General features: G+C 44.2%; 1 protein-coding gene across 1 annotated transcript in view; it reads left to right on the top strand.

The window, feature by feature from the left end:
• The first annotated feature begins 5380 nt into the window (after nucleotides 1-5380).
• The window catches only part of CHST12 (carbohydrate sulfotransferase 12), an 86210-nt gene continuing 65106 nt past the window's right edge, over nucleotides 5381-26484 (top strand). Inside the window, exon 1 of the mRNA XM_044089130.1 lies at nucleotides 5381-5428. The gene's annotated coding sequence lies outside the window, so the exon portion shown is untranslated. The remainder of the gene's footprint in view (nucleotides 5429-26484) is intronic.

The raw sequence follows: 26484 nt of genomic DNA, 5'->3' as shown, positions 1-26484 counted from the left end.
CATTGGAAGCCTCATGTAGAGCAGCTGTCACAGGATCTGTAATTCGTAGACATGCTTGGCTAAAAGATCAAGCCTTACCAGAACATGTCAAAGCAAAGTTATTGTATGCTCCATTGCAGAAAGATGTGTTATTTGGTGTCAAAGCAGAGGAAGTCTTAAAGAAAATGGAAGAAAAGGTAAAATGTATGCAGACAGTTAAAGATTTTTTACAGGTACAACCTCCTCGTTTCAGCAGAAACTGGCCATCAAAAAACTGGTCCTTTCCAGCATCAGACAGACCCCAAAGGGGTAGGTACAGACGCCAAAGGGGCAGAGGCCAGCCACAAGGTTCTTTCAGGCCTAGACAATGGCATACAACAACTCAGAGGTGGAGACGAAAGATCTCAACCCTTCAGGAAACAAACACAATGACTTCCCTCTTCGCCTGCCAAGCAAAATTGCCCTGGCAGCACCTTTTGGGAGGAAGACTGGCTCTATTTCCACAAAATTGGTGCATCGTAACAAAGGACAAATGGGTTCTGGATATTATTACCCGAGGCTACAGATTTCATTTTCTCACTTTACCACGGATGAGAGGCATGCCAAATCTGCCTCCAAACCATTGGGCAGAGGCACAAACGCAAATTTCAGCTCTCGTGGATATGAAAGCAATTCAAAAGGTACCTACAAAGGAGCAAGGTAAAGGTTTTTACTCAAGACTATTTCTAGTACCAAGAAAGGACAAAGCCTGGAGACCCATTTTAGACCTCTCAGTCCTAAACACATACCTGGAGGTACCCAAATTCAAAATGCTCACACTACAGCAGCTTCTTCCCATGCTGGGCAAGGAGTCTTGGCTGGTAACGTTGGACCTCAGAGGCATACCTGCATGTCCCTATCAGACAAGATTGCAGAAGATATCTCAGATTTTTGGCAGGTACAACGCATTATCAATTCTCTGCATTGCCCTTTGGCTTATCTACTGTGCCCAGAGTATTTAAGAAATGCCTGGCATCAGTAATTGCATACTGCAGACAACGAGGAATACAAATTTATCCATATCTGGACTGCCTGATCCAAGTGGACAGCAAGGACATTCTATTACAGCATCTGGCATTTGTAACAAAGCTGCTAAGTTGCCTAGGGTACACAGTAAACAAAAAGAAGTCAAAACTGATACCCTCACAAGACAATAACATTCCTGGGTGCCAGCTTAAATACAACGGCCCAGATGGTTTATCTCACGCCAGACAAACAAAAACAACTGACTACTTCAAAAAGATCGCAACTTCTACCCAGCTCACTGCAAGAAAAATCCTGCAGGCATTGGGGTTCATGGCATCCTGCATTCAACTAGTTCCACATGCAAAGCTGCATATGAGGAAATTACAATGGTACCTGAAAAGTGTATGGGCTCAACACAGGCACAGCCTCAAAACAAGTGTACTTCTCATTCCCTACCTTCAAAAAGAGTTCCTATGGTGGGCTCAAACATGTCAAATAAACAAGGGTCTTCCTTTTGTCTTACCTCCAGCAAACCAAACTATGACAGCAGATTCTTCAGACTACGCCTGGGGAGCACACATGGCAGGACAGTGCATACAGGGCAAATGGTCTGCAAAACAAATGCATCTACACATCAACCAAAAGGAGATGCTAGCCGTGCAAAATGCACTGACAGCCTTCAAGGACCTCTTGCATCCAGGACAACTACTAATAAGGACAGACAACATCACAGTTATGTGGTACATAAACAGGGAGGAACACACTCCTACCCTTTATGCAGACAGGCAATGACCTTGTGGAACATAGCATTGACTTACCAAGTGCAACTGCAAGCACAATTCCTGCCAGGAAAGGAAAACATATTGTCAGACGAATTAAGCAGAAATATGGCAGATCCTCACGAGTGGAGACTACACCCACAAGTATTTTCAATGATAACTCAAAGGTGGGGGTGCCCAGACATAGATCTATTTGCCTCCCCCAACAATTGCCAACTACAGAAATTTTGCACAAGGACTTATCATTCCCTAGCCTGGAAAGTGGATGCCCTATCTTTCAGTTGGACAGCATTGACAGTCTGTGCCTTCCCACCACTACCTCTATTGGCCAAGGAATTACTGAAAGTCAGATCAGAGAGACCACAAATGATCCTCATTGCTCCGGACTGGCCACGTCAGCACTGGTACCCATTACTAAGGAACTTGACTCAGCTCTCCATGGATCTTACCTCAATTCCCATTCCTGTTGACTCAGCAAAACTCTCAGACCCTTCACAGTCAGCTCAGGACTTTTAGCTGCATGGAGAATACCTTGAATTATCAATCAACACTTCTCTCAAAGGACGTCCTGAATGTCATTTTGGAGGCCAGGGGGCCCAGCACCAGAAAAACTTACTCAAACAAATGGAAAAGATTTTGTGCATGGAACCAGGCTAAAGGCCAAAATCCTGGGATACCAAACATTCCTCAAATACTGCAATACTTAACTGAGATGCTACACAAAGGCCTTTCTTTCTCATCCATTAAGATCCATGCTTCAGCCATTTCAGCTCAATATAATACGGATCCTCCCATATTCTCACACCCTTTACTAAGGCAGTTTCTCAGAGGGGCTAAGAATATAAGACCCCCCCAGAAAACCCCCAACGCCAGCTTGGGACCTCAACTTCGTTTTAGAAAAATGAACACTGCCTCCTTTCGAACCAGCCTTCTCAGCAGAACTACAATACTTGTCATGGAAAACAGCTCTGTTGCTGGCTATCACCTCAGCACGCAGGGTCTCAGAACTACAGGCACTCATGGCAGTGAAACCTTTCATCATTTTCCATCAGGACAGAGTCTCTCTACGAACTAACCCTACCTTTATGCAAAAGGTAGTATCCAGTGTGGCTTTGAATCAGACCATTCATTTACCCACCTTTTATCCAAACCCCCAGAATAAAGGAGAAAAGCTCCCTCACTCTTTGGACATTCACAGACAGCTACATTACTGTTTGGATAAGACAAAGACCTTCAGAAAAACTGACCAACTCTTTGTATCCTATGCTGCAGGTTCACAAGGAAAGGCTATTTCAAAACAGACCATCTCCATATGTATAGCACATTGTATCCGCTTTTGCTACTCGCACCATGGGAAAGCAGTGCCTGTTAATATTAGGTCCCATTCTACCAGGGCTACAGCAACCTCAGCAGCCTTTCTCAGGGGGGTTCCAACCAAGGACATTCTGGAGGCAGCTACTTGGAGTTCAGTGCACACCTTTACCAAGCACTACCACCTTCCATTATACTCAAAAACTAGAGCTGGTTTTGCCACTGCAGTCCTGCAGGGCATCCTAGCTTCGCCTAACCCAGTCTAGTACCAGCCACCCGTTCATAGCTTTGGGATTCTACCCAAGTGTGATGACTGCAGCAGTATAACACGATGAACATAGTACAGTTTTGTACCTACCATAAATGTAGATGTTCGACTGTATATACTGCTGCAGTCCAGTTTACCCTCCCACCATCCCCTCTACATACCAGGGTGTTAGTTATAACTCCATATACATCAATCAATTGGATGCATGTCTATATGGTGTATTTGCTAACAGCTAGTACTATTGTTTATCTACTGGGGTGTTTTTGCATAGTTATCTGTATTGCCTTCCTAGTTGGGGGCACCTGACATCTGGGGCAAGAAAAACTGAAGAAAATGGCGTTGGCTGCCTCTTTTATATCCCTGTCACACTGACGTCAGGGAAGAAGCGACGACAACCGACGCAGGATCAAGACTTTGGGATTCGTCCGACTGCAGGACCTCCTGACGGCAAGATAACCCCAAGTGTGGTGACTGCAGCAGTATATACACTTGAACATCTACATTTATGGTAGGTACAAAACTGTACTTTTCATGTTGACTAGTAAACAGTTTGGTATTTTGTAGCCCATATAAGCAGTGTTCTTGTGCTTGGAAAGAGCTTTTAAGGACTTGTTCTTGGGTGCTTTGAGGGGGGTGTAGGTGTGGGTATGTGATCTGGGAATGTTTGGGGGGGTGAAGTTATAATTAAATATGTCTGATAGTAGATTGGCTTTGTCCTTAGGGCCTGGGTATGCAATGTTGTCTTAGTTCTGTGTAGTGCTGGGCATTGTTTGAGTTTTTGAACATAGTTTAAGAAAGCTTTGTGATTGTCTTTTGCCTGGGTGACTATTTTTTACCTTGTGTTTAGCTGCTGTTGATTTTGATTTGATGCTGGAGTTCCTTGCCAAGTTTAGCAAGAACGTTTTTGACATCTTGAGAATTACATTTATAACTGTATACATTTTTTTTTTTATTTTATTATAGAGCCTGTTTGTGTTTGGATTCCACATAGGGGTATATTATATTTGGCATTTTATTTTCTTTGGAAGGGTACACATCTTTTCTGTTATCCACATGTGCACAGAATTTGGCGGTAATGGATTCTGAATACACTGAGGTCGTGGGACTGGATTGGAAGTGAATGTTGAATTTAGCCATGTTCTCACTCAGTTTTAGTAGATTAGAATTCACCTAATATCAGAATAATGATGTATTTGAAGATGCTTCTAGCTTCAGTCTTCGGGTTAATCTGACTGATTTTATTGTCCAGTTTGACTATTGCAGAAATTCCAGATGGTGGGAACAGAGCTGTCTCATATTGGTGAGGACCAAATATAGGATTTTGTCTCCTGTTTGGGATGCTTATTTGAATTCTTTACTTGTGTGCTAGATTTGTTTTTCTTTAACTTTTTTTAGTTGTATGGAACTCTTTGGTGTAAGTGCAGAGTCCAGCCTTAGTTGAATGTAGTAGAACTGGTGATATTCCAATTCTTCTTTGAGAGTACACATTTTATGGTATAACTTACTTTTCTTGAGTTTATAGTCTGAAAAGGGCCAAAAGTTGCTTTTTGATCCATAAAGTGTTTCCTGGAACAGGGTGTAACATTGCATAGATATAGTTGGTGTGATTCGTTCAGTCTGAGGGCCGGTAGTGCCTTTTCACATATATATTGTATGCCAGTCATTGATGGTGAGGCCAAGAATGATTGTTTTAGAACTTCTTTAGAAAACCACATTGAACGGTATTAAAAAAAGTCACCTTAGGCGTGGAAAAGGAAACACCAAATGTGTTACAAATTCAAAAGTTATTTGACAGCACTTTGTCTTTTGGTATTTGTGAGGTTTAAAAGTATGGCAAACTGTAACAGTTGCTTCTTGTATCTTATAAAAAATAAAAAAGCTTTTGGCACCATTCCATGTAGTGCACTGATAGTTTTATGTAAATATTTTGCGGAGCACTACTTTTTATCATTATTTGTTGTGTCAGAACATCATAAATACAATACTGTGTGTTTTAGAATATTGATATTTATACCTACAAGTTTCCTTCTTACAGATACTGTGCTTTGTTTTTAGGTTACAGGACTCGGAGAAAAGAAAGAGAAGGGTGAGTTTTCTCTTACTTTTACATGTTTTCCATTTTCTCTTACTTGCCTTCTGTAAGAGTCCATTATATGTGTGTGCGTACGTGTGCTTGAATAACTGTGTGTCTAGAGATTGTGTGTATGTATATACGCACACATGTACATGCATATGTGTGTGTATATTTTATTTTTTTTTTTATTTAACATTTGTTTACTAGAAAAGTCTGACTGGACCGCTAGTGTCTGTTTCTAGTGGAGTCCTGGGGAAAAAAGCTCCGTACAGTCACAGAATAGAGTTATACATGGTAACAGTAATAGGTTACAGAGTTAACATGGTAACGGCAGTTAGGAACATGTATTTGTGTGTGTGTGTGTGTGTGTGTGTGTGTGTGTGTGTGTGTGTGTGTGTGTGTGTGTGTGTGTGTGTGTCTGTATATATAATACACGCGCGCACACACACATTTATATATGAAAAGGGTATTTGCTGCAAATTTAGCCACAATGTTATAGTATTGATCAAGTTTTGTGTGATGCCTGAAGCTTAGTAAGGATGGGAGTGCCATAAAGTAGTGAGGGGGCGGAGGTAAGTAGTGGCAAGTGTAGATCTGATGTCCTTTTTATTCATTCTTCAACTTATGGGCTTAGATCTCAGACTCTTATCTGACTCTGCTACTTCTACCAGGTCATGTGATCAAAGATCTCGAGCTCCTCCCTTTACCCATAATACCCTGCCAACCTGACTATCTCATTTGCTGCCATCAGCTTCAGATGCAGAACCCTTTGCTGTCTAGCTTTTTTGGACTTATGGCCTGTTATTGTGAGAGAGCTGTAGTTCTACCTTTTATATTCTGTTGTACTTCTACCTCCCCCTATAATCTTTTGAACTAATTTTAGCTGATTTCTGCTTCCTTTGTAGCTACCAGTTTTGGTACCCTCTCCAAGTACCATTGCTGGTACTCCTCTTTCATTACTTGTTTTGAGTATTTCTTTCTACCATTGTTGATAGTTTTTCACTATCTTTGTTTCTTTCTTTTCTTTCCTTTCTAGTTTTTGCAAAAAAAAAAAAAATTTTTCTATCTTTAAAGCTTAAATGTTTTTTCTTCTAATCAAAGTGCATTACTTGTAGTCATGAACTTGACAAATAAGATGCCCACAAGGAATGTGTGCACTCCCTAGGCCCCGCTGATTTGGAAGCTGATTGTTCCATCTGCTCTGGTTTTAATTCCAGAGCTTTAACTGATCAGAGGAACAAGTTAGTTTTAAGAGGTCATCTTCCATCTTGCTTTGCTCTCTCAGTTGCTGAGGCTCAAACCCCTAGCAAAAAGTCCGATAAGAGTAAGTCGGGGTGGGAGGGTCACCCATATGACCACCTGAAGACATCTCCTTTGGAGACATCCTGGAACTCCTGAAACAAAGACTTTTGGGTCTGGCCCATCTATTGCTTGGGTTACTACTTGGCGATGATCTCTTCAATCTAGTTTCTTGCCAGGAGTGGAAGGAGCTGAACACTGTAAAGCTAATACCGAAAGACAAAACAAGATCTTAGCACCCCCTAAGGATCGTGCACACTGAAGCAAAGGAGATCCAATCAATGCCATGGTTCTGGCTGCAGCCACTAAGAAGGAACTGGCAAAACAGTGTTTCCCTGTCCATCTCCATAACAGGGAGCGCAGGGCTTTGAACAGATTTCCGAAGTGCGTTTACGGTTCAGCAACCTTTCCCCTCCAGTCACTAAGTTATCTGGCACATTTTACAAGGCTGCAAAGAGATCTGACTAAAGAGCTTGCCAAATCTCTTTTTGGGGTTCATGTCAGCCAAGAATGGAAGTAGACTGGAGGATGGCCCGATGTGCAAGGAGATTCTGTTTCAAATGCATCCATGAGGTTGCTCTCCCAAGCAGCAGAAGGTACCTCAGGCATAGCTATCAGGAGACTTGCCTGGATAAGATTTTGTGACTTTGAAGAGCCCTTTAAGTTGTCTTTGTTCATCATTGTGCCTTTTGATGGTTCTCCCCTGTTTGGCATCATGGTTAGACATGCTCTCCAGATGTGAACAAGAGAGAGAGAGAGACCCTGTCTGCCTTGGGTGTATGTTTTTCAGTCCCTCAAAGACCTTTCTATAAGCCTCAGTGAGGAGGTAGAAAAATGTGGTTTAGAAAATCCAAGGGGCCTTTTCATGCTTCATGTGGAGATGGTTTTCCTCCAGGTGCAGAGGGGGGAACTTGAATGTAGAAGACACTGTCCTCATGGCAGAGGTGTCCCACAGAATCTGTGCTTCCCTTTCAGATTACCCTTATCAGCACTTCTGAAACGAGCCCTGGCTGTTCCCCTTTGGTGGCAGTTAGGGGACATTTGCCTGGCTGTGTATTACAAGAGATTCCTGGTGCAGAGAATCCTATCCGGAAATTATACTGTACTATTTTCTCTAACCCTCCCAACAATGTGAAGTAAATCCCCGATGTTCCACTTGGTCAGAGGGAAGCAGCATCTCTGGAAATAAAAGTGCTGCTGGAAAAGTCATCTAAGAGGTTCCCTGATCAGAGAGTATCCGGAATTACTCAAGATTCCTCTTATTGCCAAAAAAGACAGGATGTTTGAGACCAATTCTGCATCTCAGCAAGTTAAATCAGTTTGTACAGTATTCAAAGTTTCGGATGTTTTTTTATCTGTGCTGCAAAAGAATAATTGGATGTGTTCTGTAGATCTTCAGGATGCGTACTGTCACATCAAAATGAGCAGACTCTAGGAGATACCTGTGCTTCCGGCTGGGAGCCGGTCATTACCAGTTCAGAGCACTGCCCCTTTGGTCTCACCATGGCCCCCCAGGGTGTTCACTTGAGACTACTGGGATTCTGAGTGTTTCCATATCTAAACGACTGGCTCCTAATTACCCCAGCCAGGCATCGACTTCAGTAGGCAAGGGGCTAGCTCCAGTTGTATGTTCATGTGAGAATCATTGACTGTCGGAATAAATCTCACCTCACACCTCCGCAAAGCCTGGAGTTCATAGATGCTCATCTGGAGACAGTCAAATAGCCTCTCTTCCCTATACTTGAATACAGACACTGAGGTCCAAGTCAAGAAAGTGGTTAAACGTTGTACTCTTCTGGCCTGATTAGTCTTGCTGGCCCGATGAAAACTGCCATCTCCTCATTCCTCATGGCCTGGTTTTACATGCAGATTCTTCAGTTGACACTCTGTCCAGTGGTTCATTCTTCAACACCGGTTATCTGCTCCAGTCAAGATTACTCAAGCATGCACAAAGTATCTTCTTTGGTGGATTTATTAAAACTGTTTTCTTCATGTCCACAGTTGCCTCCCAGTTGGGGTGAGGGGTGGGGGCAATGCTTGGAAAGGACAGTCCAAGGTATGCTTGGAAAGGACAGTCCCAAGGTATGTAGTCTGCCGAAGAGGCCAAGACACATCATTGTCCTGGTGATGAGAGCAGTCCTCTTTGCATTGCAGGCCTTTCAAGACGTTCTCCCATCAGGTAAGATTGCTATTCAGGCAAGCAAATACATCCGTTGTCTGGTATGTCAACAAACAGGGAAGAACCATATCTTACCCACTTTGTCAAGAAATTTAAGCTATGTTTATGAATGCTGGTTTAACTTGTAGTTTGCCAATGGCTTGGTTTATGGCTGAGAAGTCTTGTACTGGACCGCCTACCGCTTTACCTGTGTAACAAATAAATAAAAATAAAATGGAAACATAAACATAGCATAGAAAGAACAGTTGTTAAAAGCTTTAGAGAAATTAGTGAAATAAAAAAAAATGTATGTTTTACACTTTTATGCTCTGTTGCCTGACAGTCCGTCATTCTTCTATCTGCCAGTTGGAACATTTCATTCTGCCATTAGGGGGTTGACTGAGAGCTTTTGATGTATTGTCACAGAGATTAATTTAAGTGTCCACAGATCAAAGGCAAGGCAAAACTAAATTTAAGAGCTGCTTTCTCTACTAAAAAAGTCCAAACCCATAAGGGTTGGCTGAGCGGGGGCATCAGTCAGGTAACCAACAGAAGTGGTTTCTGATCCAGTATTGTATGGGCATGATAATTGTGAAAATAATTGGAAAACTAAAAAAAGACCTGGAGGGGTGGAAGGTTTAAAAAAATGTTCCACTTAAGTTTAATCTTCTGAATATTAGTACAGGGATGTGTAAAATCGATAACTGAAACATACATATTACTTGCAAAGATTCTAATAAATCTGGATGCGCCTTTGATTACTAAGTGGTGTACAAACTGTGCATTAATAGTTCTGTTACAAGGTTAGCTGTGATAACTGAATTTTGTATCTTTGATGTGTGGTCTTTTTCTTGTGAGTGATAAGAGGGCTAAGGAAAGATTTGATAGGTGCTAAGTAGTGTTCTGTCCTCATTTTTATTATTATTATTTTAGATGTTGGATTCTGCTTGGCACTTGGGGGATTGGTGTGGGGAGAATGATGGGTCTTCTCCAGACTTGATTTCTAGTACTTGTTAAGATACACTTGATGCTTGTGTGTATTTTACACATTCCCATATATCTGCATCTGCCACTATCATATGACAGTTGTTAAATAACCATTTGAAATGTCAAGACCCGTTAGACCGAGTTAGGAAACACAGAAGACTGAATGGCTGAAAAGTGGACTTATGTATACCAGGTCCAAGATGGCCATGTCTTGGAATATTCTCTTTTCTCCAGGGTATGTTGATGTCCTAGTTGGAATGCATAAGTTCAGGAGGGTGGGGGGTTTTCAGGAGGCTTGTCCTTCTGCAAAGAAGTGTGATCTTCAATATTTGTTTTTTCCTAGGCTTTGGGGTTTTTTTCGGCCTGTGGGCACACAGTATTTAGAGTCCCAGTATTTCAATATGGAGCCCAGTTTGAATAATTGTGCATTAGAGAGGGGAGACCTGTAATTCCCATCATAGAGGATATATCTGTTCTTAAAATTAGAAATTTAATAGAGATATATTTTAATAATAAAATTATTTTAATAAACTTTTGTTTGGTCAGTTTTCTAATGCCAGTCTCCTTCCTGAAAATGCCAGCAAAAACTATACAGATGTAGTCAACCCTTATGGGATTAGCAGGGATGGTCATACTTTCATGGTGACAGGAGTTCTCTTGAGGAGCAAATACAGGTTTGTAAAACAAGTACAATCCTGTTTAATGGGTCTAAGACAGACATTGCCAGTTGGCCTTATTCTTTAGTAACTTGAGAGCTGCTAAGAAATGGGGGTTAGAGGGAGAGAGAAATTCTCTGAAGTGCAATTGTCTTATTAAACATGATGCCTGAAGATGTATGGGTAAATATTGAGATTGTGTGCATGGGCAGCTTGTTGGGACTAACCCCACATGTTTTGGTTCCTTTACTTACAGACTGAATTGCTCCTGGGTGTTTGCAATAAGTTTGTTTTTTTTGCTGTGTAGGCAAACACAATATGACAGATTAGGGATCCAGTGAAATGACCTTCCCTGAGGACACCCTCCCCTTTTGTGTAGAGCTTTTCGAAACAAACCTTTTTTATCCCATTGGCCAGAGACATGTTTAATTGAAAATTGATAATGGTGGAATGTTGGATACCTTTCGGGCAACATGCACATGATCATGAATGCAAAAGTAATTAATACTGTACGCACCATGCATTGTTTTGCAGTGGCCACTGCTTCGCTTTAAGCGTATGTCATAATATTTATATTTAAAATATGAGGTGTACAATTTTAGGGAAATGGACTGCCAAGGGGTATGCAAGTCAAAAATGGTTGGGAACCCCCTGCTCTAGTCCATGATTTGGTCCTCTGGTGATGTTCTTCGTGTTTCACTGTTGCAGTCATCGCACTTGGGTTTATCTGGCTGCAGGTGGCCCCCAGTCGGCCCAAATACCAGAGTCTTGGGATTTCTGCGTCAGATGCTGTCGCCTCTTTCACGACATCAGATTGTCAGGGGTATAAAGCATGCAGCTGATGCCATTACATCAGCTTTTCTTGCGACGCAGGAGCCCGAAGCAGAAGCAGTTCACAAGTGCTGGTCGGCTGCTTCCTGAAATTTTCGTTTTCAGAGTTTCAAACCTGAAGTCTTCTAAAGCTAAGTACCCTGTTGGGGATCCTTTTTTCTTGCTCTAATCGATGTCAGAAAAAGTTAACAATTGTCTTGCCTGTGGAAAGCAAATACCTCACAGAGAGCAAATACCCCAAGATTCTCACTACACCTTTCTAAACATACTGGAAAATATTAAGATGCAACCAAACACCCTAATACTGGGTGATTTCAACTACTCTGCCATTAACTGGGAAAAATACTCTGGTACAAACTCCTTTTCCCAACGGTTCTTGGAATTCATAAATTCCAATGCCCTGGATCAGCTAATCCATTGTCCCACCAGGGGCTCCAATATCCTAGACCTGGTCATTACCAGCATGGGAGACAGATGCTCCACACAAGTGGTCCACCCCCTCATTGATCAGGTCTGACCATAAGCAAATCCTCCTTGACATCCACATCCCACCCCCACCCCCCAGTAAGGAAACCTCCTTAAAAAACTTCTCCAAAGCTAACTTCATGCTACTAAAGTCAGAAGTGACAAACTTCATGACACCCATGCAGATGGGATCTGAAAGTTCGACTGCAGAATCCTACACTAAGGCACTGTACGAGCACATCCACTCGTGTATGAATCGTGCCATCCCAAATAGAACCAAAATGCTCTCCTCCAAAAAAAGTAAGCCAATCTGGTGGTCCCCTGCTATAAACAAACTGTACAACAGAAGGAAGAAACTGTTGCAGAAAAGAGGAAAATCCCAGGATGCAAAAAACTCCCTCACCAACCTCAGTAAAAAGCTGAGATCCCTCATAAAATCCTCAAAAGCTAGTTACGAAAATAAAATTGCCAAAGATTCCAAACACAACCACAAGGCATTCTATAGTTATGTCAAGAATCTAAATGGCAATGCTCGGATCTGCTCTGAGCTCCAACAGAATGGCATTAAATATACTGATCGCAAGGATATTGCCAGTATCCTGGCAGATCGATTTAGTGCCAACATCACCCCCCCTCTCACCCCGTAAAGGGCCCATCTCAATAACAAAAGGTTGCTAAATTCCGGTAATCACGGCCACACAGGTAGAAACCGCACTCTCCAAAGCTAAGAATACAGCATGCAAGGGACCAGATGACATCCCAGGCTGTGTACTACATGAACTACAAAATGAACTGATACCTCGCCTAAGTGTCATGTTTAATCATAGCCTCACCTCAGGCTTCGTCCCCACTGAGTGTCGCACAGCTACAGTTATCCCACTCCACAAGGGGGGATCCACCTTGGATCCCTGGAACTACTGTCCCATCAGTCTGACGAGCCTGATCTGCAAGGGCATGGAATGCATTATCATGGAACTTATAAACAAAGACATTGGCAACCTTCAAACACTGGACCCCACCCAGTTTGGGTTTGTGAAGGGCCGATCTTGTCTCCTGAACCTGATTGACTTCTTCAAATCAGCCTCTAGAGCTGTGGACAAGGGTAAGGCGGTCCACACAGCCTATCTGGACCTCGCCAAGGCCTTCAACACCATCCCCCACACTGGAATCATAGATAAACTTACTAAGCTGGGCATAAATCCCTACGTCACTCGATGGGTTGCCAACTGGCTTACTGACAGAACCCAGACTGTAAAAGTAGCCGACTCCAAATCCAGCTCCAGACAAGTGACAAGTGGAGTACCTCAGGGTTCAGTCCTGGGGCCATTCTTGTTTGGCATCTACTTCTCTGAAGTACAGGCCAACACTAAGGGACTCTGGCTAACAAAGTTTGCAGATGACTGCAAACTGGGAGCCATTATTGAATCCCCAAATGATGTGGATATCCTACAAAAGGGCCTTACAGAAACAGATGCCTGGTGCCAGAGCCATGGGCTCAAGCTTAATGCCAAGAAATGTATATTTATCCCCTTTGGAAAAAAACATGTACCCATGAATTACCACGTAGGTGGCAGTACACTAAACATTGAAAGTGTGATGAGAGACTTAGGGACACAGGTGGACAGTGGTCTCACTTTTGATAACCACATCGCCACAACAGTTAGGAAATCCTATGTGGCACACCTTATCACTAAGGGCTTTTCATCCAGAAAAAGTCATTGTCCCACTGTACTCATCCCTCATTACACCCATTATAGAGTATAATGCCCCGTTTGGTATGTACCTCACAAGACATCTGCAACAGCTGCAAAGCCCACAAAAATACCTCACTAAAAGAATCACTGGTCTAAAGCAGATGCCATATGCTGACCATCTAAAAAGAACTCCAGCTATACTCTGTGGCATATCGTCTACTCAGAGGCGATCAACATAACATACAAGGCCATGTCAAACCCTGAGCTGTTGGATATGCTCCACTTAAAGAAATCCCAATCCCTCGGAGCCACACGCTCCAGGGATCTAAACCTTGTCATCACAATGAACAAAACAAGCTGGAGGGATAGGTTCCTGACCCAGAGACTCCCCATACTCTGGAATAGATTTGCCCATACATGTCAAGCAGAGCACTCCTTGGCCCTCTTCAAAAGGAACCTTGATTGGATTGGAGATAGGAAATTCACCCAGGGGATCATGTCAGTCGCCCTGCTAGACAGGGGTCCAGAGAAGTAAATATTTTGGGAAGAAATATCCGGGGAATTGTTATGGCTAGGCTTGTATAGGCCCTAGGGCTAATAGCCTAGTACCAACCTATGAATCTATTCTTACTGCGTCATTTGTTTAGGCCCAGACCACGACGTCCATCACTCTCTGTTTTGTTCAGCGCCTGAACTGTTTGTCATTGGGCTATTTTTGTTGCTAAATTCTTTCGCTTTCATTCACCGTATTCCGAAATGGCTTCGATAAGCCATCTGACTACCGATCTTCCGAAAATACGCAAGGATAAAGACTGAGACAGACCGCATAGGCCCGAAACTGCCGACAACGCTTCCATTAAGCTAGTCACCAGTCCGCTGGTACTCAGTGAGGTGCTTTCACAGCCCGTTACCTGCTTCTGCAGATTCGCACGCCTCTACCGAGACCCATTTGGAGTCCGGTATGCCACGAGATGCTTCTTCGACTATGGAACCTGGGGATGTCTCTACCTTAGATGGGTCTGGAGCCGCTTTGCAGGCATCGGCTTCTGAGGGTGTATTCAGACCTTCCGATGTTCGTATTAAACCGACTACTTTGTTAATGACTCAAACTACTTAAGGGCCCAGAGTTCGCACTACGAATGGCTGAAGACCTTGTTACTTTAATTAGGGGAAGCCAGCCTTCCCCCCTCTAAAAGACAAATAATTGATTTTCCTTCGAATTCTGCAGACCATGGGTCTGATGACTTCGACCCCTGTGATTACCAGGACATACCCTTATCTACCTATGAGGACTCTGGTGCAGAGGTTTTCATTCCCTCTGCCTCCCCTCCCAGAGGACTTTTCTTTCGGTGAAACCTTGCATACCCTAAGAGAGCATTTCCGCTGGGAATGCCAGGACTACCCACAGTCCAAAAAGAGACTCAGGGAATTTTTAGACTTGCCTCAGCATAGGCCTCTAGTTATATCCCCTATCCTGGATATTGTAGATATTCATGGAATCCAGTCTTACCCCTGATACTTTACCTCCAGCTCCTAGAAAGCCTGACAGGTACTACAGAGTACATGACTCTCACAAATTTCAGTTTAAAAATCCCACTACGGATCCAGAGACCATTTCCCAGGGACCTAAAGGTGTTAAGGCTACTACAGCCAAAAACCCTACCCCTTCAGACAGGGATTCTAGGGCTTTAAACAGATGGGGTAAGAAGCTATATACCTCTGCAACTCTAGCCATCAGGGCTTTAAATTGTCAGTTTCATATGTTGAAGTACCAGCAGCATGTTATGGAACTAATTAAACAAAAAATTGTGTTTATTCCCGATTGTGCAAAAAATAGACTTATAAGAGTTAATGCATTCTGCAAACCAAGTTGGTAACCATACTTTGCAGTGTGGTTTTGATGCCTTAGAAGCATCTTGCAGGGCTGTTGTCACTGGGTCTGTTCTGAGAAGGCATGCTTGGCTGAAGGAACAAATCTTGCCAGACCATGTCAAAGCAAAATTACAAGATGCTGCATTAAACCAAGAATGTTTGGCTCAAAAGCAGAAGAATTTCTTAAAAAGATGGAGGAAAAAGCTAAATGTATGCCAGCTGTTAAAGATTTCTTACAGGTACAGCCACCTAGATTCAGTAGGCATTGGCCTTCAAAAAACTGGTCCTTTCCAGTCCCTCGCAGACCTTCTCAGTCCAAACCCAGGGGCAACAGACCACAAAGACTACAGTCTCAGGGTATGCACAGATCTAAACAATGGAGTGCTCCCTCATCAAAAACAGGGCGTGGTAAGCCACCCCCTTATGGAAAAAGTTCACAGTGACTTGTCCTTCATCCTTCCCACACCCCTAGGAGGAAAACTTGTCCTGTATGCAAAAAACTGGGAGTATATTACCCAGGACCGATGGGCCTTAAACATTGTATCCCAGGGGTACAGATTCTACTTCCACTCTCTGCCAACCCCAAGCGAATTGCCAGACCTTCCTCCAAACCAGTGGGCAGAGGCCCAAAAGCAAGTGCTTTCTCTTAGCATCGGGGCTTTTCAACCTGTTCCAACAGAGCAAAGGGGGCAGGGTTTCTACTCCAGACTGTTCCTGGTGCCCAGAAAAGAGAACTCTTGGCGCCCTATTCTGGATCTGTCAACTCTCAACTCCTTCCTGGTTGGTACCAAAATTCAAAATGCTTACACTCCAGCAGCTGCTTCCTATGCTAGCCAAGGATGCCTGGTTAGTCACCCTGGACTTAAAAGAAGCTTATCTGCACATCCCCATTGCAGGAAATAGCTAAGTTTCGGGGCAGGCTATGGCCATGAGAGCTGTAGCAGAGCTGCTCCACAAAGGCCTATCCTTCTCAAACTTCTGTCAGTTTTCTGCACTTCCCTTTGGCTTATCTACTGCACCCAGGGCATTCACAAAGTGCCTGGCTCCAGCTTTTGCATACTGCAGGCAGAGAAATATTCAAATTTACCCATACTTGGACCATTGCCTGATTCAGGCGGACAGTCTGGAATTGCTACTTCAGCACCTGATGTTTGTAAAGAGACTCCAAACTTCTCTGGGGTATACCATCAACGAAAAGAAATCACATCTGTTACCCAGCCAAAAGATTGTATTCCTGGGAGCAAGCTTGAACACAATTTCCCAGATGACATTCCTCACTCCAGAAAAGCAGGTTTATTTGACAAATTACTTCAAACTACTGGCCACCCAAACCCAGGTATCTGCAAGAAAAATACTGTAAGCCCTAAGGTTCATGGCCTTCATGCATTCTACTAATTCCATATGCAAGACTGCATATGAGGAAACTTCAGTGGTACTTAAAAAGTCTCTGGTGTCAACATTCTCAGGACCTGGAAACAGTGATTCCTATCATTCCTTGCCTAAAGACAGTGTTGCTTTAGTGGGCAGAGGCTTGCAACCACAAGGGACTCCCTTTCACTCAACCCCCCTGCCGCCCAAAATCTGACAACAGATGCATCAGAGTATGCACGGGGGGGGGGGGCTCACTTGGCAGACAAATGCATTCAAGGCAAATGGAGCCCAGGACAAATTCACCTGCATATCAATCAAAAAGAAATGTTAGCTGTACAGAATACACTGACAGCCTTCAAATACCTTATCCTGCCAGGACAACTCTTGATAAAGACGGAAAACACAACAGTTGTGGTACATAAACAAGCAGGGGGAACTCATTCCTACTGACTCTGCAGGTTAGCCATGGCTCTGTGGAACACAACCTTGAGCTATGAAGTGTACCTGCAAGCTCAATTCCTGCCAAGCAAAATTCAATACCAGTCGACTTAAGCAGAAATCTAATGGGGACCCACACGAGTGGAAACTGGAACCCAACTCATTCAAACTTCTAATACACAGGTGAGGGACACCAGAAACTATGAACTAGGCAAATTTTGCACCAGAATTCCCCACAGCCAAGCATGGAAAGTGGATGCCCTATCCTTTACATGGGTAAACCTCTCAATCTATGCCTTTCCCCCTCTGCCCCACCTTTCAAAAGTACCACTCAAGATCAAATAGGCCAGGCCAAAGACCATCCTTATTACACCAGACTGGCCACGTCAGCACTGGTACCCACTCCTACGCAGTCTGACAGCAGTGCCATCCTGGCACGTACATCAGACCCCCTCTCTGCTGTCCCAGCAGGAGGGACAGATTTTGCATCCTCAGCTGCAAACCTTGAACCTGGCAGCCTGGCTTATTCTCAGATTACATCACCAGCAACCCTCAGCAAACAGGTGCTGGATGTTATCCTTGAGGCCAGGAGGCCTAGTACTAGGAAATCCTATTCAGAAACGTGGAGAAGATACTGTTCTTGGAGCCAGTCTCAAGTAAAGGATACAGCCGTGCCCACCTTACCTCAAATCCTAGATTATGTAGCAGAGCTGCTCCACAAAGGCCTATCCTTCTCATCGATTGAGATTCATGCCTCTGCCATCTCAGCTCATTACAATACTGAGCCACCCCTCTTCTCTCACCTTTTGATCAAACAGTTCCTGAGAGGAGCTAACAATTTAAGACCCCCAAGGAGAGCTCCCACTCCTGCCTGGGACCTTAACTTTGTACTAGAGAAGCTCACGCTCCCCCCTTTTGAGCCTGCTGCTACAGCAGAGTTAAAATTCCTCTCTTGGAAAACAGCCTTAACTTCTAGTCATCACTTCAGCAAAAAGTGTCTGAGTTACAGGCCCTTACGGCTGTGGAACACTTCATTATCTTCCATGCGGACAGGGTTTCCCAAAGGACTAACCCATCATTTATGCCCAAGGTGATATCCAGTGTGGCTTTAAACCAATCCATCCATTTACCAATGTTTTTTCCTAATCCTCAGAATAAAGAGGAAAGGGTCCTGCACACTCCTTGGACATGCACAGACAGCTCAGGTTCTACCTTGACAGGACTAAACCTTTCAGAAAATCTGACCAGCTGGTAGTCAGCTTTGCTACAGGGGCAGAGGGCAAGGCCATTTCAAAGCAAACCATTTCTAAATAGCACATTGCATCCATTTCTGCTACAAACACCATGGAAAACCTACCACACAGGGGATCAGACCTCATTCCACTAGGGCTACCTCAATCTCTACAGCATTTCTCAGGGGAGTCCCTACCAGGGACATCCTGGAAGCTGCAAGCAACCTGGAGTTCTGTACACACCTTCACCAAGCAAAACCGCTTACCTATCTTTTCTAATTCCAGAACTGGATTTGCCACAGCAGTCTTACAAGGCCTGCTAGCCAGCCCCTAATACTACTTGACTACCCTCCACCCTTCCTCCGCTTTGGGAATCGACCCAAGTGTGATGACTGCAACAGTGAAACACGAAGAACATAGTACAGTTGTGTACACTTGCCATAAATGTAGATGTTCGAGTGTATTCACTGTTGCAGTCCTGGTTACCCTCCCTCCAGCCCCCTGTTTTTCTATACTTTCTACCTATCCTCTTTTCATAGGTTCATAGGTAGGTACTAGGCTATCTGCCCGAAGGCATTTATAAGCCTAGCCAGAATGTGTTGGCTTTCGCCGCCCCCTTAGATTAGTTCCCTGTGCCTCTGTCCAGCAGAGACATTGAAGTGATCAGTTCCCTGTGCCTCTGTCCAGCAGACACATTGAAGTGATCCCTGCGGTAAACTTTCTGATGTTCATCGTGTTACACTGCTGCAGTCATTACACTTGGGTTATCCTGCCGTCAGGCAGTCCCGCAGTCGGCTTGAGTTCCAAAGTCTTGGTCCGGTGTCTGTTGCTGTTGCCTCTTTCCGTGACGTCAGTGCGCCAGGGGTATATAAGATGCATCCAACGCCATTTTCTTCAGTCTTTCTTGCCACGCGGTGCCCGAAGCAAAAGCAGTTCGCAAGTGCCGGTCGGCTGACTCCTGAGATTTTCGAAGTCGAATTTCAGATCCGAAGTCTTCCATAAAGCTAAGTATCCTGTTGGGGAAACTTTTTTCTTGCCTCAGACCGATGTCAGAAAAAGTTAATAATTGTATTTCTTGTGGGAAGCAAATACCTCATAAGGACTTCCACTTTTACTGTATTCCATGCCTAGGCTCTGATCACAATGCCACTAGTTGTCGGTTTTGTGCCAGATTTAACAAACGCACTATAAAACGATGTTTTGATTTTGCTTTGCACTACTTTGGCTGAAGGTTCAATTATACAATGCCATCTGATCAACCGACCGCAATTCATAAAAAATGCAAGGATAGAGACAGGCATCCGAGGTCCAAAACCGACGACGAAACCTCTTCTAGGGCCAGTCGCCGGTTTGCCGGTTCTCGGGCGCTTTCTGAGCCCCTGACATCCTCTACCTCAGAGCCACAGGCCGCCTCCGACTCCCACGTGGAGACAACTAGGCCTCTGGAAACTCAAGGTATTGGGCCTACGGAAACTAATCCCTCAGATGGATCTGGAGCCGCTGAGCACGCATCGGCTTCTGAGGGTGTTTTCAGACCTTCACAACTTACCATTAAGCACCAACCAAGACAAAAACACCATTAAAGACAAAGAAGCAAGTACAGCATTCTCCTGGACAGTCCTCCATGCCTAATAAACAGATGCTCAAAATGGCCGAAGACCTCATTACTCTAATCAGGGGTTCCCATCCCCCTCCTGAGAAAAGGCCTAGGCAAGATACAGACTATGATTCTTCTGGTCAGGTTTCCATTTCCTCTGATTCCTCCTCAGACCAGGGATACTCTCTAACCCCCCCCCCAATGAGGACTCTGATGCTGAAGAATCTATCCCTTCAGCCTCTCCTCCTAAGGATTACTCTTTTAGGGAAACTTTACATACCATGAGGGAGCATTTCCATTGGGAAAGTCAGGATTATTCTGAATCCAAGAAAAGGCTCAGGGACATCCTTTTATTGCCTCAACACAAGCCCCTTGCTATTCCACCTGTGTTAGATATTGTGGATGATGTGTTCTCTGAATCCAGCTTATCTCCTGATTCTTTGCCCCCTGCTCCAGCCAAACCAGATAGGTACTATAGAGTCCCTGGCTCTCACAAGTTTCTTTATAAAAACCCTTCCGCTGACCCAGAAACCATTTCCCAGGGTCCCAAAGGGGTTAAGGCTTCCATTGCAAAAATATCCAGTCCCCTCAGACAGAGATTCTAGAGCTTTGGATAGATGGGGGAAGAAAGTTTACACTTCTGCAACTTCAGCAGTAAGGGCTTTAAATTGCCAGGTTCACATGCTTAAGTGCCAACAATATTTAATGGCTCAGTTAAAACAGAAAATGTTTACAAGCTCAGAAGCTCCTGACTATAAAGAAATGCAGGTTTTATTGCATGCGGTTGAACAGGTGGGAAAGCATACTCTGCAATGTGGTTTTGATTCTTTAGAGGCCTCTTGTAGAGCCTGCAGTTACAGGTTCTGTGATTCGAAGACATGCTTGGTTAAAAGAACAGTTTACCTGATCATGTTAAGGCAAAATTATTGGATGCTCCTTTACAGCATGATGTATTGTTTGGTGTTAAGGCAGAAGAGGTGTTAAAGAAAATGGAGGATAAAGCTAAATCTATGCAAACAGTCAAAGATTTGTTACAGGTACAGCCACCTCGATTTAGTAGAAATTGGCCTACAAAGAATTGGTCCTTTCCAGTGTCAGACAGGCCACAGAGAGGCACATACAGACGCCCAAGAGGCAGATCTCAACCCCAAGGCTCTAACAGAGGATGACAGTGGGGGTACCTCAACCCAAAAGGAGGTGAGGACAAATCTCAACCATTCAGGAAACAGTCACAATGACTTCACCCTTCGTACGCCAAGCACTTCCCTTTTGGCAGCACCGTTAGGGGGAAAACTAGCACTTTTTTATCAAAATTGGCAAACAATCACCCAAGACAAATGGGTTCTGAATATTGTGTCTCAAGGTTACAGGTTCCACTTTCACACCTTACCAAGGCTAAAAGGAATGCCAAACCTGCCACAAAATCAATGGGCAGAGGCTCAAAAACAAATATCAGCCCTCATGGACATGAGAGCTATTCAAAAAGTACCACAGCAGGAACAAGGACAAGGATTTTACTCAAGACTCTTTTCTGGTCCCCAGAAAGGACAAAGCCTCGAGACCCATACTAGACCTTTCAACTCTAAATACTTACCTGGATGTTCCGAAATTCAAAATGTTGACACTACAGCAGCTTCTTCCCATGCTGGGTAAAAAAGCTTGGCGTGTTACTCTGGACCTCAAAGAGGCATGCCTGCATGTCCCTATCAGACAAAATTGCAGAAGATACCTCAGATTCAAAGCTGGTACAATGCACTACCAATTCTTTGCACTGCCCTTTGGCTTTCTACTGTGCCCAGGGTCTTTACAAAGTGCCTGGCACCAGTAATTGCATTTTGCAGACAAAAAGGAATTCAAATATATCCATACCTGGACGACTGCCTCATTCAAGCAGAGACAAAGGACATTCTTCTAAAGCATCTGGTGTTTGTAAAAAGGTTGCTAATTTCTCTAGGGTACACAGTAAACGAAAATAAGTCAAAACTAGTGCCCTCACAACAGATAATATTCCTGGGTGCCAGCTTAAATGCAAAGGCCCAGATGGTTTATCTCACGCCAGACAAACAAGGACAACTGACTCAATATTTTCAACTAATGGCAAAAAAGTCCCATCTCCCTGCAAGAAAAATTCTGCAGGCCCTGGGATTCATGGCATCCTGCATACTACTAATTCCATATGCCAGACTGCATATGAGGAAATAACCATGGTACCTAAAAAGTGTTTGGACTCAGCACTCTCACAGCTTAGAAGCAGTAATACCAATAATTCCCTGCCTACAACAGGAGTTTCGATGGTGGGCACAAGCATGTCACCTTAACAAGGGTCAGCCTTTCACTCTACCCACAGCCAGGCAGACACTAACAGATGCTTCGGACTACACCTGGGGAGCACACATGGCAGGAAAATGTATTCAGGGCAAGTGGACCACAGACTAAATGCATCTTCACATCAATCAAAAAGAGATGTTGGCTGTTCAAAATGCCCTAACAGCTTTCAAGGACCTTCTGCATCCAGGACATTTATTACTAAAGACAGACACCACAGTAATGTGGTACATAAACAAACAAGGGGGAACTCCTTCTTACCCCCTATACAGGCAAGCCATGACCTTGTGGAACACAGCTCTAACTTATCAAGTTCATCTGCAAGCACAATTCCTGCCAGGAAAGAAAAATACTCTGCATATAAGCAGAAATATCATGGACCCTCACGAATAGAAACTAAATCCACAAATCTTCAACATGGTAACGCAAAAATGGGGATGCCCAGACAGATTTTTTTGCCTCCCCACTGAATTGCCAACTACAAAGATTCTGCACAAGGACTTATCACACACAAGCATGGAAAGTGGATGCTCTCTCGTTCAGCTGGAAAAGCCTAAAAGTTTATGCCTTCCCACCGCTGCCTCCCCTTTCGAAGGTACTCATAAAAGCCAGACACAGATGATCCTGATTGCTCCAGACTGGCCATGCCAGCACTGGTACCCAGTCTTAAAGAACTTAGCTCAAGGCCCTCCATGGATTTTGCCTCGATTTTCACACCTTCTGACTCAACAAAACAATCAGATCCTGCACGGTCAGCTCAAAACCCTAAACCTGGTTGCATGGCGGATTCATTAGTCAAACAGGCAACACCGCTTTCTAAAGCTGTATGGATGTCATTTTGGAGGCCAGGAGGCCTAGCACCAGGAAATCTTACTCAGAAAAATGGAAGAGATTCTGCGCCTGGAACCAGGCTCAAAGCCTTGACCCTCTTGTCCCAAACATTCATCAGTTTTTACAATACTTAACTCAGATGCTGGACAAAGGCCTATCCGTCTCATCAATTAAGATCCACTCCTCTGCCATTTCAGCACATTACAACACTGATCCTCCTTTATTCTCTTGTCCCCTGCTAAAGCAGTACCTCAGAGGGGCTAAAAACATAAGACCGCCCCGGAGAGCACCAACTTGGGACCTCAATTTTGTTTGGGAAAATCTGACCCTGCCACCTTTTGAGCCAGCCAATACAGCAGATCTAAAATTTTTATCATGGAAAACAGCTGTGCTCCTGGCAGTAACTTCAGCACGAAGAGTCTCAGAGCTACAGGCATTAATGGCAGTGGAACCTTTTATAATTTTTCATCAGGACAGGGTTTCTTTTAGGACAAACCCTACCTTTATGCCAAAGGTGGTATCTAGTGTGGCTCTTAACCAAACCATCCATTTGCCAACCTTTTATCCAAACCCCCAGAATAAAGGGGAGAAACTTCTGCACTCTTTGGACATACACAGGCAGCTACACTTTTACTTGGACAAAACAAAAGCTTTCAGGAAAACTGACCAACTGTTTGTAGCATATGCTGCAGGATCACAGGGCAAGGCTATTTCAAAGCAGATTTATCTCCAAACGGATAGGACACAGTATTCGTTACTGCTACACACAGCATGGGAAATCTGTCCCTAATAACATTAGGCCACATCTACCAGAGCAACAGCCACTTCAACAGCCTTTCCCAGAGGAGTACCAACCAAGGAAATTTTGGAGGCTGCAACTTGGGAGTTCAGTGCACACCTTTACCAAGCATTACCACTTGCCTCTTTACTCTAAATCCAGAGCAGGATTTGCCACTGCAGTTTTGCAGGGCCTCCTAGCCAATCCGAACTCTTTATAGACCAGCCACTCAGCCTCAGCTTTGGGATTCTACCCAAGTGTAATGACTGCAGCAGTGTAACACAATGAACATAGTACAGTTTTGTACCTACCATAAATGTAGATGTTCGAGTGTTCACACTGCTGCAGTCCAGGACGTTCATCGTGTTACCCTGCTGCAGTCATTACACTTGGGTTATCCTGTCATCAGGCGGTCCCGCAGTCGGATGGATTTCCAAAGTCTTGGTCCGATGTCGGTTGCTGTCGCCTCATCCCTGACGTCAGTGCGCCAGGGGTACATATATTGCAACCGGTGCCATTTTCTCCAGTCTTTCTTGCCACGCGGTGCCTGAAGCAGAAGCAGTTCGCAAGTGCCGGTCGGCAGACTCCTGAGATTTTTGAATTCGAATTTCAGACCAAAGTCTTCTATAAAGCTAAGTACCCCGTTGGGGAAACTTTTCTTGCCTCAGACCAATGTCAGAAAAAGTTAACAATTGTATTTCTTGTGGGAAGCAAATACCTCATAAGGATTTTCATTCTTATTGCATACCTTGCCTAGGCCCTGATCACGATGTCACTTGTCGTTTTTGTGCTAGATTTAATAAACGTACTATTAAAAGACGATTTGATTTCGCACGACACTTTTTTGCCAGAAAATTTAATTATAACATGCCGTCGGAGCTACCGACTACCGGCGCGCACAAAAAGCGCAGGGATAAGGATCGACAGCCCAGGCCTAAGCCCGATTCCGAGGCCTCAGTTGATCCGGTCTCCGGTTATCAGTGAGGCTCCGATGCAGCCTCTGACTACCGCAGTTCAAGAAACCGAGACCGCTACAGATATTTTGACAGAATGTACTAGGCCGACGCAGCCTTTTACTTCCGGCCCTACCGATGATTTACCTTCCAAGGACATCGGTGCTTCTGAAACGCCATCAGTTTCTGAAGGCGTTTTCAGACAGACGACTCTTACAGTCAAAACGTTTTCCAAGTCGAAGACTCCTTCCAAACCGAAAAAGGCTTCACTTCAGTCTCCTGTTCAAGGCCCCATGCCTAAGAAACAGATGCTCAAGATGGCTGAAGATTTGATTTCTCTTATCAGGGGTTCTCAGCCTCCTCCTGACAAAAGGCCTAGACAAGAAGAATCTGCTTCCTCTGAACAACTGTCTATTTCTTCGGATTCCTCTGAGGACCAAGACTATTCCTTCTATCCTTATGAAGATTCTGATGCTGAGGACTCTATTCCCTCAGCTTCCCTTCCAGAAGATTACTCTTTTGGGGAAACTTTACACACTATGGGGGAACATTTTCACCGGGAAGGTCAGGATTACTCTGATTCCAAGAAAAGGCTCAGAGAGTTTCTTTTACTCCCCCAACACAGACCTCTAGCCATCCCTCCTGTTTTGGACATTGTAGATGATGTCTATTTAGAATCCAGTTTCAACCCTGACTCTCTGCCTCCTGCCCCGACCAAGCCTGACTGATACTACAGAGTACCTGATTCCCACAAATTTCTTTACAAAAGCCCAGTAGCTGACCCAGAGACCATCTCCCAGGGTCCCAAGGGGGCTAAGGCTTCCATGGCTAAAAATCCAGTACCTTCTGAAAGGGATTCTAGAGCACTAGACAGATGGGGGAAAACGGTTTATACCTCAGCCACTTTAGCTATGAGAGCTCTTAACTGTCAATTTCATATGCTTAAGTATCAGCAATTTCTGATCTCTCAGTTAAAACAAAAGATAACCACCCTCCCTCAACAATCTGAATTGAAAGTAGTACAGGATTTGTTGCACGCCTCCGAGCAGGTGGGCAAACATACCTTGCAATGTGGGTTTGATTCTTTAGAGGCCTCCTGCAGAGCAGCTGTCACTGGATCAGTTATACGTAAGCATGCCTGGCTAAAGGAACAAAGTCTGCCTGATCATGTTAAAGCAAAATCAATGCAGACAGTCAAAGATTTCCTACAAGTACAACCCCCTCGCTTCAGCAGAAACTGGCCAACAAAAAATTGGTCCTTTCCAGCCACTGACAGGCCTCAGAGGGGTAAATACAGGCGCCCAAGGGGCAGAGGACAACCACAAGCTCAGTATAAACCTTGCCAATGGGGCACTCCAACCCAGAAGGGAGAAGGCAGGTCTCAACCCAGAAGGGAGAAGGCAGGTCTCAACCCACCAGAAGGCAAACTCAATGACTTGCACCTCAGCTGGCCAAACAAAGCTCTTTTGTCAGCCCCCTTGGGGGGAAAACTAGCACTATTTGCAGACAACTGGCACATGGTCACAAAGGACAAATGGGTACTAGACATAATTTTATGAGGATACAGATTCCACTTTCACA

This window comes from Protopterus annectens, chromosome 12.part0, assembly GCF_019279795.1.
Source record: "Protopterus annectens isolate FY-2018-M chromosome 12.part0, PAN1.0, whole genome shotgun sequence".
NCBI classification, from domain to species: domain Eukaryota; kingdom Metazoa; phylum Chordata; order Ceratodontiformes; family Protopteridae; genus Protopterus; species Protopterus annectens.
This window is presented reverse-complemented; position numbering and strand designations above follow the sequence as displayed.